The sequence below is a fragment of the Pan troglodytes genome, chromosome 9 (genome assembly GCF_028858775.2).
Source record: "Pan troglodytes isolate AG18354 chromosome 9, NHGRI_mPanTro3-v2.0_pri, whole genome shotgun sequence".
NCBI lineage: Eukaryota > Metazoa > Chordata > Mammalia > Primates > Hominidae > Pan > Pan troglodytes.
Window position 1 is genome coordinate 16,635,272 of NC_072407.2, and position 13,330 is coordinate 16,648,601.

A 13,330-nucleotide genomic window follows, 5' to 3' on the forward strand; every position below is an offset into this window, starting at 1 on the left:
TCACTTCTTTGCTTCCCATCTCACCTCCTCCAACCTATTCCCTACACAGCTAGCAGAGGAAACTTTTAAAATCACAAGTCCAGTCTTGCCTGTACTTATTTATAACTCTTAGTGCCTCTCTCCTGCTGGACAAAGTCCAAACCCCTTGGCACAACATTCAAAGCATTCCATCATCCGATGACCCCCAGCTGTCTCCTTGGTCTCACCCACACATGTGGCTCATCCGTGTGGTAATACGTGTAAAGTGCTTAGGATAGTGCCTGACACATAGTAGATGCTCGATAAATGTCTGTCATCATTGGTTTTACTATTTTTTTTATATACCTTTGCTGCATTTTTATATATGCCACACATATTAACATGCCTGTATCTTTGATCATGCTAGTCCTTCTGCCTCTAAGGCCTGCCTTCCTCCTTTACCCACCAGGGGAAACCATTATTGCTCATCCTTCTGATCTCTAGAATTAATCAAATTAATCAAATGTGCCTCCCTATTATAGCCTTTACAGTACTGTCACTTTTTTTTTCTTGAGACAGATTCTCACTGTCACCCAGGCTGGAGTGCAGTGGCATGATCTTGGCTTATTGCAGTCTCGACCTCCAGGGTTCAAGTGACCCTCCTGCCTTAGCCTCCTGAGTAGCTGGGACTACAGGGCATGTACCATCATGCCCAGCTAATTTTTGTATTTTTTCTGGAGACGGGGTTTTGCCATGTTGCCCAGGCTGGTCTCAAACTCCTGGGCTCAAGCAACCCGCCTCAGCCTCCCAAAGTACTGTGATTACAGCAGTGAGCCACTGCACCTGGCCCTATAGTCACATTTAGAAAAGATAGTCATATACTTTTTTTTGTGTTCCCCCCCACACACACACACAAATGTTTCTCTCTCTGAGGGACTATATATACACTTGCACATATGTGCATATATGTATAGGTGTGTAGATATAAACGTGTACACACATCTGTATACATACATGTAAGTATATATACATGCCTTATTATAAGACTTTCCATGTCATCTGTAGCTGTTTAGGTAAATGTGTATAGGCTTCCCAAGGGCACGAGCCATGTCCTATATATTTATCCAGGCTTCTCCAGCACCATCAGGTTGTCTAGCATATGTTGCCTAGCACTTAATCAATGAGGCTGGGCACGGTGGCTCATGCCTGTAATCCCAGCATTTTGGGAGGCCGAGGCAGGCAGATCACCTGAGGTCAAGAGTTTAAGAGCAGCCTGGTCAACATGGTGAAACCCTGTCTCTACTAAAAATACAAAAATTAGCTGGGCATGGTGGCGGGTGCCTGTAATCCCAGCTACTCGGGACGCTGAGGCAGGAGAATCGCTTGAACCTGGGAGGCAGAGGTTGCAGAGAGCCGAGATCACGCCATTGCACTCTAGCATGGGGGACAGAGCAAGACTCCCTCTCAAAAAAAAAAAGTGTATTGAATGAATGAATGGCTAATGTAATTTCTAGGAAGTTAAACTGATTTGGTTCTCAGACATCAGTATTAATGAGTGTTAATATTTAAAGGCTTGTAAACTCCAACTGAATACAGAGAGGAAATGAAAAAGCTTCGGCACATGAAGACATGGCTAAGCCGGGAGCCTCACCACGCATCTGTCCCAGTGACTACAGCTTTTAACTCCTCCAGCAGACATCTAGTCAGGATCTGAAACTGCCAAAATGTTCTATGCTAGGCTGTCAAAGCAAGGTAGAACGTGGCCACAGAGTAATGGAACATGGTTGTGGAGGAATCTTGCCTCCAGGAATGGTTACAAAACCATCCAGCATCACATCTATGCAACCCCAAGTGAGGCATTGCGTACAAGCAGATTAGATCATTTCACATTTCACCCTTCATGCTGAAAAGGTGATTCACTATGGAGGTGATGCTTCTTTTGTGAACTTAAGTTTAGACCCTAATCTCAAAGGTCTGAGGCAGGGCATACACATTCAAAGCCCATAATGGGTAGGATACTCAGGTGGAGGGAACCAGTTTGCGGTAAAAAAAAAAAAATATGCATCAGGAGCTCCTGGGAGGGATCAGTCTGGAAGCAGAGATTTTGGGGAATGTTTCGGTTTGTTTTCTTTTTTTAACGACCCTGTGAGTATAAAGGAGGCAGAGTTTTGAGTGAGCACTCTGACCTTACGTTCCCCTCTGGCTATTTTTCGTGTCACTGGTCATGTTAACCTCAGTCACATTGTCAGGGTGGTATCTGCCAGATTTCTTCATTATAAAGTGACTGTTTTCTCTTTTTAATTAATTTAAGTGGGGAGAGATACTTTGAGACCAGGTAAATATCCTGTTTCTCCTTAAACTTCTCCCTCTAGTTTTTGCATCCATTTAGAATGCATCTGCCGCAATTCTTATGGTAGTGTTCTAGCAGAGATGGTCTCTTCTCTGTATTCCTTCTGCATTTATTAGCTGGAATTCTAAAAGGAAGAGTTGTCATTTCTATTTATTTATATCACTATGGACATATTTATTTTATACTTTGGGTTTAATCCAGTACTACTTTATCATTCACTTTTTTGCTCATTGGCCTCCAGCTTCGGCCATTGGGAGCTCTTTCAGGTTGCCTCCTGGACACTTTCAACAAGCTGCCCATATTTTTTTTTTTTCTGAGCATTTCCTTTGTTTCTCACATCATAAGATACTCCAAGACCATCTTATATTTTTCTTACTCCAGTCCTGAAATCAATCGCTTCTCCAACGAGCCCTGATTTATTTTATTGGAGAATGGAATTTAGATATCAAGATTTGGGTATATTAGTGGATGTTTTTAACTTGTTGTCTGCAGCATAAATAACCAAACATCTGTACCTAGGTACAGTGCCCTTACGTGGTGGTATTAACCAGGCATGATTGTTCCCAGAAATCCAGCTTCTAATCGTACTGGGGCTTGAGCTTCCTTAATACTGAGTTGTTTGGGCAGCGAGCTGGAGGGGTCTGAGTTTGAGATTAGTAAAGTAACTATGAAACACTAGCACTTAGAAGATGATGGAAATGGCATAGGGGCCTCTCGTAGCCCAGGAGCATACACATCTGACATCAAGAAAAGGATACAGAGCCAGGCGTGGTGGCTCACACCTGTAATCCCAGCACTTTGGGAGACTGAGGCAGGTGGATCATCTGAGGTCAGGAGTTCGAGACCAGCCTGACCAACATGGTGAAACTCCATCTCTTCTAAATACAAAAAATTAGCCGGGCATGGTGGTGCATGCTACTTGCGAGGCTAAGACAGGAGAATCACTTGAACCCAGGAGGCAGAGGTTGCAGCAAGCCGAGATCGTGCCATTGCACTCCAGCCTGGGCAGCAAGAACGAAACTCTGTCTCAAAAAAAAAAAAAAGAAAAAGAAAAAAAAAGGACATGGTATCCAGGAAGCCATGTTGATTACATTGTGGAGCAAAGACCCAGAACCTAGAGGCAGAAGTGTGTGAGAAGGTGTGGCAGTGTATTAGTCTGTTCTCACACTGCTCATAACGATATACCCAAGGCTGGGTAATTTAAAAAGGAAAGCTGGCCGGGTGTGGTGGCTCACGCCTGTAATCCCAACACTTTGGGAGGCCGAGGCAGGTGGATCATGAGGTCAGGAGTTCGAGACCAGCCTGACCAACATGGTGAAACCCCCATCTCTACTAAAAATACAAAAATTAGCCAGGCGTGGTGGCAGGCACCTGCAATCCCAGCTACTTGGGAGGCTGAGGCAGGAGAATTGCTTGAACCCAGGAGGCAGAGGTTGCAGTGAGCCAAGATCATACCATTGCACTCCAGCCTGGGTGACAGAGCAAGTCTCCATCTCAAAAAAAAAAAAAAAAGGAAAGAGGTTTAATTGACTCACAGTTCCACATGGCTGGTGAGGCCTCGCAATCATGGCTGAAGGCGAATGAAGAACAAAGTCATGTCTTACATGGTGGCAGGCAAAAAAGCTTGTGCAGGGGAACTCCCATTTATAAAACCATCAGATATTGTGAGACTTATTCACTACCCCATGATTCAGTTATGTCCACCTGGCCCCACCCTTGACACATGGGGATTATTACAATTCAAGGTGAGATTTGGGTAGGGACACAGCCAAACCATATTAGGCAGGGACTTCTTGGCAGAGAGTTGTATATGTTTCGTTGCTGTGGTGAAAGCCTGAACAGGTGAGCGTCTTTGAGATGCCATGTGACTTTGGCTGGCAAGGACTGGCTGGGTGTTCTCCAATTGTGAGCTCAATGGGGAGCAATAGCATGCCTGGCTCACCTCTGTGTGGCCACATGCCCCTTGCTCACAGCAGTGTCTGCCTTCCTTGCAGGAAAATCACCCTTCTCACAGGCCCCAGGCATTTCTGGTAGATTCTATCAGAACAGCCTCTCCCTAGTCCTTTCTTAGCTGCCCAACCCAGCTGCCCCATTGCTGCCTGTATTCCCTGGGTCTTCCCACTTGCCCTGGCAGCAGATCTTAGTTTAGGTTTTCCCAAAAGCAGATGCCAAGACAAGGATGTGGGTGGAGGAAGCTTATATAGAAGGTGACCTTAAAACGTACAAATAACTGAGTAGGGCACGTGAGAGGGGAAGAGAGAAATGCCAAACACGAGTATGTTAATCAGAACAGCAGCTCTGTTTCAACCAGGGCTCATAGTTGGGCCCTCTGAGAAACCACGTAACAACACATCTCAGAATCACCCTTCCCAGTGCAAGGTAGCAAGGGCGTTTATCCTATGGCTCCTTTCCCCCTGTGGTTGAGGGTGGCCTGTGCAGGAAAGAAAAACTTCCAGGCTGTGCTCCTGTGGTGACAGAGGAGAGAGCCTTGGGGCCAGAGATGGCCATCAGTGTGCTAGGAGCTGTCTGTAGCTGCAGATGAATGCAGGTGGGCCAAGGAGCTGGGGGAAGGGGCATCGCTGTCATCCAGAGAGACCACAGGGACAGCAACCCCGCTGTGGGGACACTGGCCACTTCTCTGCGCTGTTGGTGTTGCTGCCAATCAAATATTAGCTGCCAGCAACGCTGGCCTGCCTCTTCATGACGTACACTTCATCCTCTCACGGGAGCAGCCCTAGCCCTTTCCAAACCTCAGAGCAGAGGTTTTCAAACCCCAGAATGAGGAGGAAGTTCCTTCCTACCCCAGCCAAAAAGTCACCTCATTTCTTGTCCAGGATTACCCCCTTCCAGGGTGATTGATGGAAGAAAGAGCCTTAGGTCTCCCAGAATATACTCTTACTCCATGGCATCAATAAGAAGTCACAGAATCATCCAAAGTTGGGACACATTTCCGAATACCTCAGTTATACAGGTATGTCCATGGTCACCTGGTTATATTTACATTCACAACACCTAGGCAGTAGGCATGACTGAGTGAGAGATGGGATAAGCGATTCCAGGAAGATGCCTATACAACATAATTCATCACTTCATTTGAACATGGCCCACTGCCTGCTTCTTATTGAGGTTTCCTGACTTGGGATGTCTATGTGAATTTCCTTGTAGTATGTTTCATTTGACTGATCCTTATATTTGAACATGTACATGTGCTGGGAACAGAAAAGGCCTATTTTCAGAGATGAGAGTCATAAGCTTCCAGGGCTCTTCTTTCTGGTTTTCACAGTAACATGTGACTGAAACAGGATATCATTCTTCAGGCTTGAGACCAAAAGGTTCCCTGTGGCAGTAAAGTTCTGCAGGAGGGTGGTTTTGTTTTGTTTTGTGTGTGTGTGTGTGTGTGTGTTTTTCTTTTTCCCTGATAGACCCTAAAGAGTGCATTTTACACTGATCTTAATCAGTCAGATAATAATATCCACTAGGCAAAAACCATTTGGTGTGCTATATGCTAACTGCTGAGTTCAGGAATATAAAAGTAAATGTGTCATATTGCTGTCTTGTGGAAACTCACAGCCTGGTAGTATACAGGTCTGTAAGAGATCAAGTAGGAGTTTGGGAAAGGTTTCAGGAAAGAGGGGGTATTTTGGTGTTTGATTTTTGTTGACTTTTTTTTTTTTTTTTTTTTTTTTTTTTTTGAGATAGGGCCTCACTCTATTGCCTAGGCTGGAGTGCAGTGGCACAATCATAGCTCTCTGCAGCCTTGACCTCCCCGGGCTCAGGAGATCTTCCCATCTCAGCCTCCCAGGTAGCTGGGATCACAGGTGTGTGCCACCACACCCAACTAATTTTTGTGTGTTTTGTAGAGATGGAATTTCACCATGTTGCCCAAGCTGGTCTTAAACTACTGGGCTCAAATGATTCACCCACCTTGGCCTCCCAAAGTGGTGGGATTAAAGGCATGAGCCACCTCACCCAGCCAGAGGGGGCATTTTGAATGGGGCCTTACAGAAAAAGATTCTCAACCATATGAGGAAGGAGGAAGGGCACTTTAGCCAAGACAACAAAAGAGTTTCCAGGAAGCCTCTGTTAATTTTGGTGCTAATGGAGGGAAAATGCTGTAGAGTCCAGGAGCCAGTGGGTAGATGACCATCAGGGTTGGGTGACTGGGATATGAGGCTAACAAAGAAAATGAGACCCAGCTCCCAGGTCGTGGTTTTTAGCACCATTTCCAACAGGAGAAACCAGGACTTCTTGGAGAAATGGCTAATTTTAGACCGGGGGCAGGGAATAGATGAGCCTAGAGCATCTTGCAGTGCCAAAAAGAAGTGCTAAGAAAAAATATATATACAGGGCCACACATTGAAAATGTCCGAAACCAACCTGAGGGAGCTCCCAGTGGCCAAAGCTGGAATTATTTGGGGGAAAAATTAATAATAGCAGTATTGGATTATAACCCAAAGTCTAAATATCCTTAAATTGATACTGATATAAATAACTGAACAAATAAGCAAATGGGAACAAAAAGACAACTCTGCCTTATAGAATTTCAAATACTTTGTGTAGATATAACCCCTTCAAAAAGGGTGGCAATTAATTCCACAATCCTTGAGTGGCTGAATTTAGTGACAGGCTTCCCATGATTAGGGTGTGGAAGTGGGGACAGGGTAGGGGGAGGGTGTAATGAAAGGGTACTTCACTTCTGTGGTCTTCCTCCCCAGCCTACCCATGAGAAAAATATAGGAAAAATCAAGCAGTCCTGACCATCACTTCTCAAAACTGTCAAGGTCATGGTAAAAACAATGAAAGTGTGAAAAACCATCACAGAACAGAGGAGGCTAAGGAGACATGAAGAAAAGAAGTGGTATCCTAGACCATTTCCTGAAACAGAAAAAGGGCATTAGAAAAAACCTAGTGAATCCAGATAAGATATAGAGTTAACAGTCATGTACTAATGTCATACATAAATAGCTGTGACATATGTACCATAGTAATGTGAGCTGTTAACAATAGGAGGGGAAACTGAGTTCGGAGTGCATAGGAACTGTCTGTACTGTTTGTAACTTTTCTATAAATCTAAAAACCATTCTAAAATGAAAAGTCTATTTAAAATAAAGGGCTGGGCGCCGTGGCTCACACCTGTAATCTCAGCACTTTGGGAGGCCAAGGTGGGTGGATCACCTGAGGTCGGGAGTTCGAGACCAGCCTGACTAACATGGAGAAACTTTGTTTCTACTAAAAACACAAAAATTAGTCGGGCATGGTGGCACATACCTGTAATCCCAGCTACTTGGGAGGCTGAGGCAGGAGAATCGCTTGAACCCGGGAGGCGGAGGTTGCAGTGAGCCGAGATCACATCACTGTACTCCAGCGTGCGCAACAAGAGCGAAACTCTGTCTCAAAAATAAAAATAAAAATAAAATAAAATAAAGCTGGGTGCGGTGGCTCATGCCTGTAATCCCAGCACTTTAGGAGGCCGAGGCAGGCAGATCACTTGAGGCCAGGAATTCAAGACCAGCCTGACCAACATGATAAAACCTCATTTCTACTAAAAATACAAAAATTAGTGGGGCATGGTGGTGGGCGCCTGTAATCCCAGCTTCTCAGGAGACTGAGGCAGGAGGATCACTTGAGCCCAGGAGGCAGAGGTTGCAGTGAGCTGAGATTGTACCACTACACTCCGGCCTGGAAGACAAAGTGAGACTCTGTCTCAAAACAATAAATAAAATAAAGGAAGAAGATGAAGCTCACATTAGAGGACCATGAACTAAGAGTTTTAGACTGTATTGTTTTGGTAGCGGCAACTAGTGATGCCTTATGAGCAAAACAACACAGTCAGAAATGGGGCTTTAGGAAATAACATAGGAGCAGTATGGGAGATGCTCAGAGAGAGTGGAAGGAACTCCAGCAGAGCATCTCCTCATGAGAAAAGGATAGTAGTGTCAAACTAGAGGAGTGTCAGTTTGGATGGGGAAAAGCTTGAAGAGGATCTAGAGATGTAGGGAGAGTAGCCAGAGTAAACCAGGCTGATTCTATGTGGTGGATGTTGAACAGGTATGACTCCATGAACCCCAGGAGGAGATGCATCTTGAAGAGTTTGATCTTGTTTACTTTGAGAGTCACTTTTCTATGCCCCAAAATGCTGGGCTGAAGTGGCAGCTATGCTAAAATTGAAGCAGGAATGAAGAAACAGGAGATCTCAGTTCCAGTCTTGGTTTCACCACTAAAACATACCTCCGTTACTCCAATCACTCTCCTGTAAAGTCAGGAAGGTGGCTTTAAAAACCTCTATGGCTGAGCTATCCAATTCAGCAACCAATAGCCATATGCAGCTGTTAAAAGCAATTAAAATGGAACATTCATTTTCTCAGTTACACCAGCTAGATATCAAGTGCTCAATAGCCAAATGTAGCTAGTAGCTACCATGTTGGACAATTAAAAAATGAACATTGCCATCATACCAGATAGTTCTGTTGAATAGCACTGCTTGAAGATCCTCCTCCTATAATAGTCTGATTTTAGGATTGTTGATATATGCTGCTATTCTTAAACTGAAAGAGTTATTTTCTCATCTCAGAAACTCAAAAGTTAGATGAAAGTTTTTTATTATTATTCTTTATAAATAATAGAGAAGCTCTCTAAAATGTCTTACTATATAGAAAAAGGCATGGTAGAGAACGACTGTGTGTGTGTGTGTCAAGGGACACATACAATGTTTGTATGCATAGAATATTTCTGGTAATAGTCATAATAAACTGTCTCTATGAATGGGACTAGGGAACTTGGGACTGCCATGGAGAGGAGACAGTTTTCACAGCTTGAATTTTCTCTGTTTGTATATTATCAGTCTTATTGAAATTGGTTGAGTGCATATGTAAATTTCAGGAGCAAAACTGAATTAACCCATCAGTAGATATCAAATAACATTTGATATATATTTGAACAGTCATTTCAAGTAAAATAGAAAGAGGAAACTACTTAAATATGATAAAGACCACTAAATAAAACCTAACTGAACATATTAAATAGTGAAATATCAAAGATGTGGTATTAGGGACAAATGAGAAATAATGGCTGTTACAACTATTATAAGTGTTTCAGAGGTCCTAATTAATATAATAAGAAAATAGATTTTCATTTTTAGCATTATGGCTGATGACTAGATGTTCAGATAAATCTTACTGGTACCGCATACTTTTAAAATCTGGATAAGCCTTTAAGAACATATTTTTGTATGGGATGGCTAAACTGGTGTGAAAAGGAAGGAAATTCTTCTGATTCCAAGAACAAGAAGGAAGTATAAATCTAGTGGGATAAGTGCTAATTCCTAATAATCTATCATTCCTAATGGCCTATAGCCTGAAGTTTAAAGGGTCACACATACAGGGTCAGGAGACAAATCTTGGGTAGAGTCTGAGCAAGAAAGAGGGTTGGATTCGAGCCCCCTGAATAGAGCCATGGTCTTGAAAGGGCAACTCTTTCAATGAGTACAAAATTTGTCCCACAGAAGGAGGCAATAAGGATAAATTATCTTAGCCTTGGATGTGAACAGAACAATTAAAAAGAAGTCTGCTTCAGATAACTCCTCATCAAAAGTCTACACTCACACAGATTTAAGGCTAGGATTCACAGTACTTATGTGACTTTAAAAAATCTAAATTGAAATTTTAGTTACAAGTTGTCCCAGGTCACTAGTGCCCCAAGACAGAAGCAAACATATGTCCTTCTTTTAAAGAGGAAGGAACTCTAATTTCAGACCACAAAGAACTCCCAGAGTTAAAATTCCAAGGAATATGACCTCAAAATTAGAAATCACCAAAGACATGAGTGTAAGCCACCATGAGCACTGTCAACAGAAACAATAATCTATAGATTCATCCCACAAATACTATAAATATTAGAAACTGTTGAGCTATAGACTGGGTATGGTGGCTCATACCTGTAACCCCAGCACTTTGGGAAGCCAAGGTGGAAGGACTGCTTGAGCCCAGGAGTTCAAGACTAGCATGGGCAATATGGTGAGACCCCACCTCTATTTAAAAAAAAAAAGAAAAAGAAAAAAAGTGTTCAGTTATAGAATATAAAATGAGTATGTTTAATATGTCAAAATAAATGTTTTTAAAGACTTAAAAATGATAAAAGAACAAGAAACTATTAAGACTGGAAGGTAGATATGAAAAACAACCAAATAGAACTTCTAGAAATGGAAAAGTATGAATAATAATGAAACTAGAAACCTCAATGGATTAGACACAGCTAAAGAAGGAATTAATGAACCAGAAGACAGCACTAGAGAAATTACCCAGAATCCAGTATAGAGAGACAACAGAATAGAAAACGAGAAAGAGAATTTGAAAACATAGAGGTTAGTCTAAGTAGATGCAACATACATAGCTAATTGGAATTCTAGAAGAAAAGAAAATGGAGTAAATATTTAAAGAAAACATAATGAATGAGAATTTTCTAGAATTGATGAAAGACATGAATCCTCAGATTCAGGGAGCTCAGTGAATCCCAAATAGTATAAGTAGTGACAAATCTACACCTACACATTTTACAGTGAAACCTAAGAACACTGAAGACAAATGATTAAAAGCATAGAGGAAAAAATCAATTATTTATAAAGGAACAACAGACTGAAAGCTGTCTTTCACAAGGAACAAAAAAAGCCAAAAGATATTAATATTGAAGATATCAAAACACTTTGATGTCTTTAAAGTGCTGACAAAAATGATCAACTTGTAAGTTCATACACAGCCAAAAAAACTGTTAGGAGAGGCTGCTTTAAAAAGTTAGGAGAGGCAGCCAGGTGCAGTGGCTCACGCCTATAATCCCAGCATTTTGGGAGGCCAAGGCAGATGGATCACAAGGTCAGGAGATCGAGACCATCCTGGCTAACATGGTGAAACCCCGTCTCTATGAAAAATACAAAAAATTAGCCGGGTGTGGTGGCGGGCACCTGTAGTCCCAGCTACTCGGGAGGCTGAGGCAGGAGAATGGTGTGAACCAGGGAGGCAGAGCTTGCCGTGAGCCGAGATCGCGCCACTGCACTCTAGCCTGGGTGACAGAGTGAGACTCAGTCTCAAAAAAAAAAAAAAAAGTTAGGAGAGGCGGGGCTCAGTGACTCACGCCTGTAATCCCAGCACTTTGGGAGGCTGAGGCGAATGGATCACCTGAGCTCAGGAGTTCAAGACTAGCCTGATCAACATGGTGAAACCCCATTTCTACTAAAAATACAAAAATTAGCCAGGCAATAGTGGCGCACACCTGTAATCTCAGCTACTTGGGAGGCTGAGGCAGGAGAATCACTTGAACCCAGGAGGTGGAGGTTGCAGTGAGCAGAGATCGAGCCGCTGCACTCCAGCCTGGGTGATAGAGTGAGACTATGTCTCAGAAAAAAAAAAAGAGAGAGAGAGAGAGAGAGAAAATAAAGGCATTTTCAATAAACACAAACTGAGAGGGTTTATTACCAATAGACCCCCGCAAAGGAATTTCTCAAGAATGTAAAATAGGAAGGAAAATGAACCCCCCAAAAATATCTAAAATGCAATAGTGAACAAAGATTATCATGGTGGGTAGATCAAAGCCACAATTAAATGAATATAAAATAATCACAATAATGTCTAATTTGTTAATTAAAACAAGATAGAATCAGAATCCCATACAACCGTAGCACATAAATCAGGAATTATGTAATTGGAGTCAATGCGTGCTGAGGTCTTTGTATTGTTTAGTATATGGGTAAAGATACCAATTAGCTTAAGACTTTATTAAGTTAAATATGAATGATAAATTTTCTATCATAAATACTGAAATAATAGAAACAGAGTATATAACCTCCCTACTAATCATGGGAAGAAAATGGAATGAGAAAGAATGAAAACATTAATCCAAAAAAAAAACAAGGCTGGAAGTGGGAGAAGAATCGGAAAACCCACTAAATAGAAAGTTCAGAATAAGTTGGTAGAAGTGAATCCAAGTATACTGGTAAACTCAATATCAGACCAAATAACAAAACAAATTCTTGCCAAATACTATATACAAGAGATAGTTTTGTTTTGTTTTGAGACAGGGTCTTGCTCTGTTACCCAGGCTGGAGTACAATGGCACAATCACAGCCGACTGTAGCCTCTACCTCCCAGGCTCAAAAGAAATCCTCCCATCTCAGCCCCCCAAGTAGTTAGGACTACAGGTGTGTGCCACCATGCCCAGCTAAGTTTCTTCTTATTTTTTGTACAGACAGGGTCTCACTATGTTGCCCAGGCTGGTCTCCAACTCCTGGCCTCAAGCAGTCCTCCTGCCTCAACTTCCCAAAGTGCTGGGATTACAGGCATAAAGCCACCACGCCCAGCTGAGATAGTTTTAATAAATGAGGGACACGCAAAGGTTGAAAGAAAAAGGGTGGAAATAATTATGTATACTGGACTAATTTTTTTAAAGCTGGGGTAACTATTTTACATCATACAAAATAGACTTTAAGGCAAAAGGCATTACTACAGAGAGTCACTACATATTAATAAGAAATTAAAGTCACTAGGAAAATATAGAAATTTTAAACTTATATGTACTTTTGTATATCAAATATTTAAAAATTTAAAATGATAATCATTACTTCAAGAATTTGACAAACCTATCACAGTGGTAGTTTTTAACATACTTCTCTTAATAACATATTAAGAAAATAGTTCATAGAGAATATTTGAATAATACAGTTAATCAGCTCTAACTAATCTGTATATAGCATATGATACCCTGCAAACTGTATTCTTTTCAACTGCTCATGGAACACTTACGAAATTTGACTATGCCCATAAAGCAAATCTCAACAAATTAGCATACAGACCAAATTCTCTGACTACAATGCAAGTTTCTCTCCTAATATACTTGGAGACAAAAGTATTTTTTAAACAACTCAGGAATTGTTCATACTGGAAAGAGTATTTTACATATTTTAGTTCTTGAAGGGTGGTTACATTAATATAGTGTGGTATATATGACAATTGTGTTTGTTAGAACATCTCAGTTCTC

General features: G+C 41.8%; 1 protein-coding gene across 1 annotated transcript in view; it reads left to right on the forward strand.

The window, feature by feature from the left end:
• PARVA (parvin alpha) overlaps positions 1–13,330 on the forward strand; it is a 153,216-nt gene that overhangs the window by 101,977 nt on the left and 37,909 nt on the right. The gene's annotated exons all lie outside the window — the stretch shown is intronic.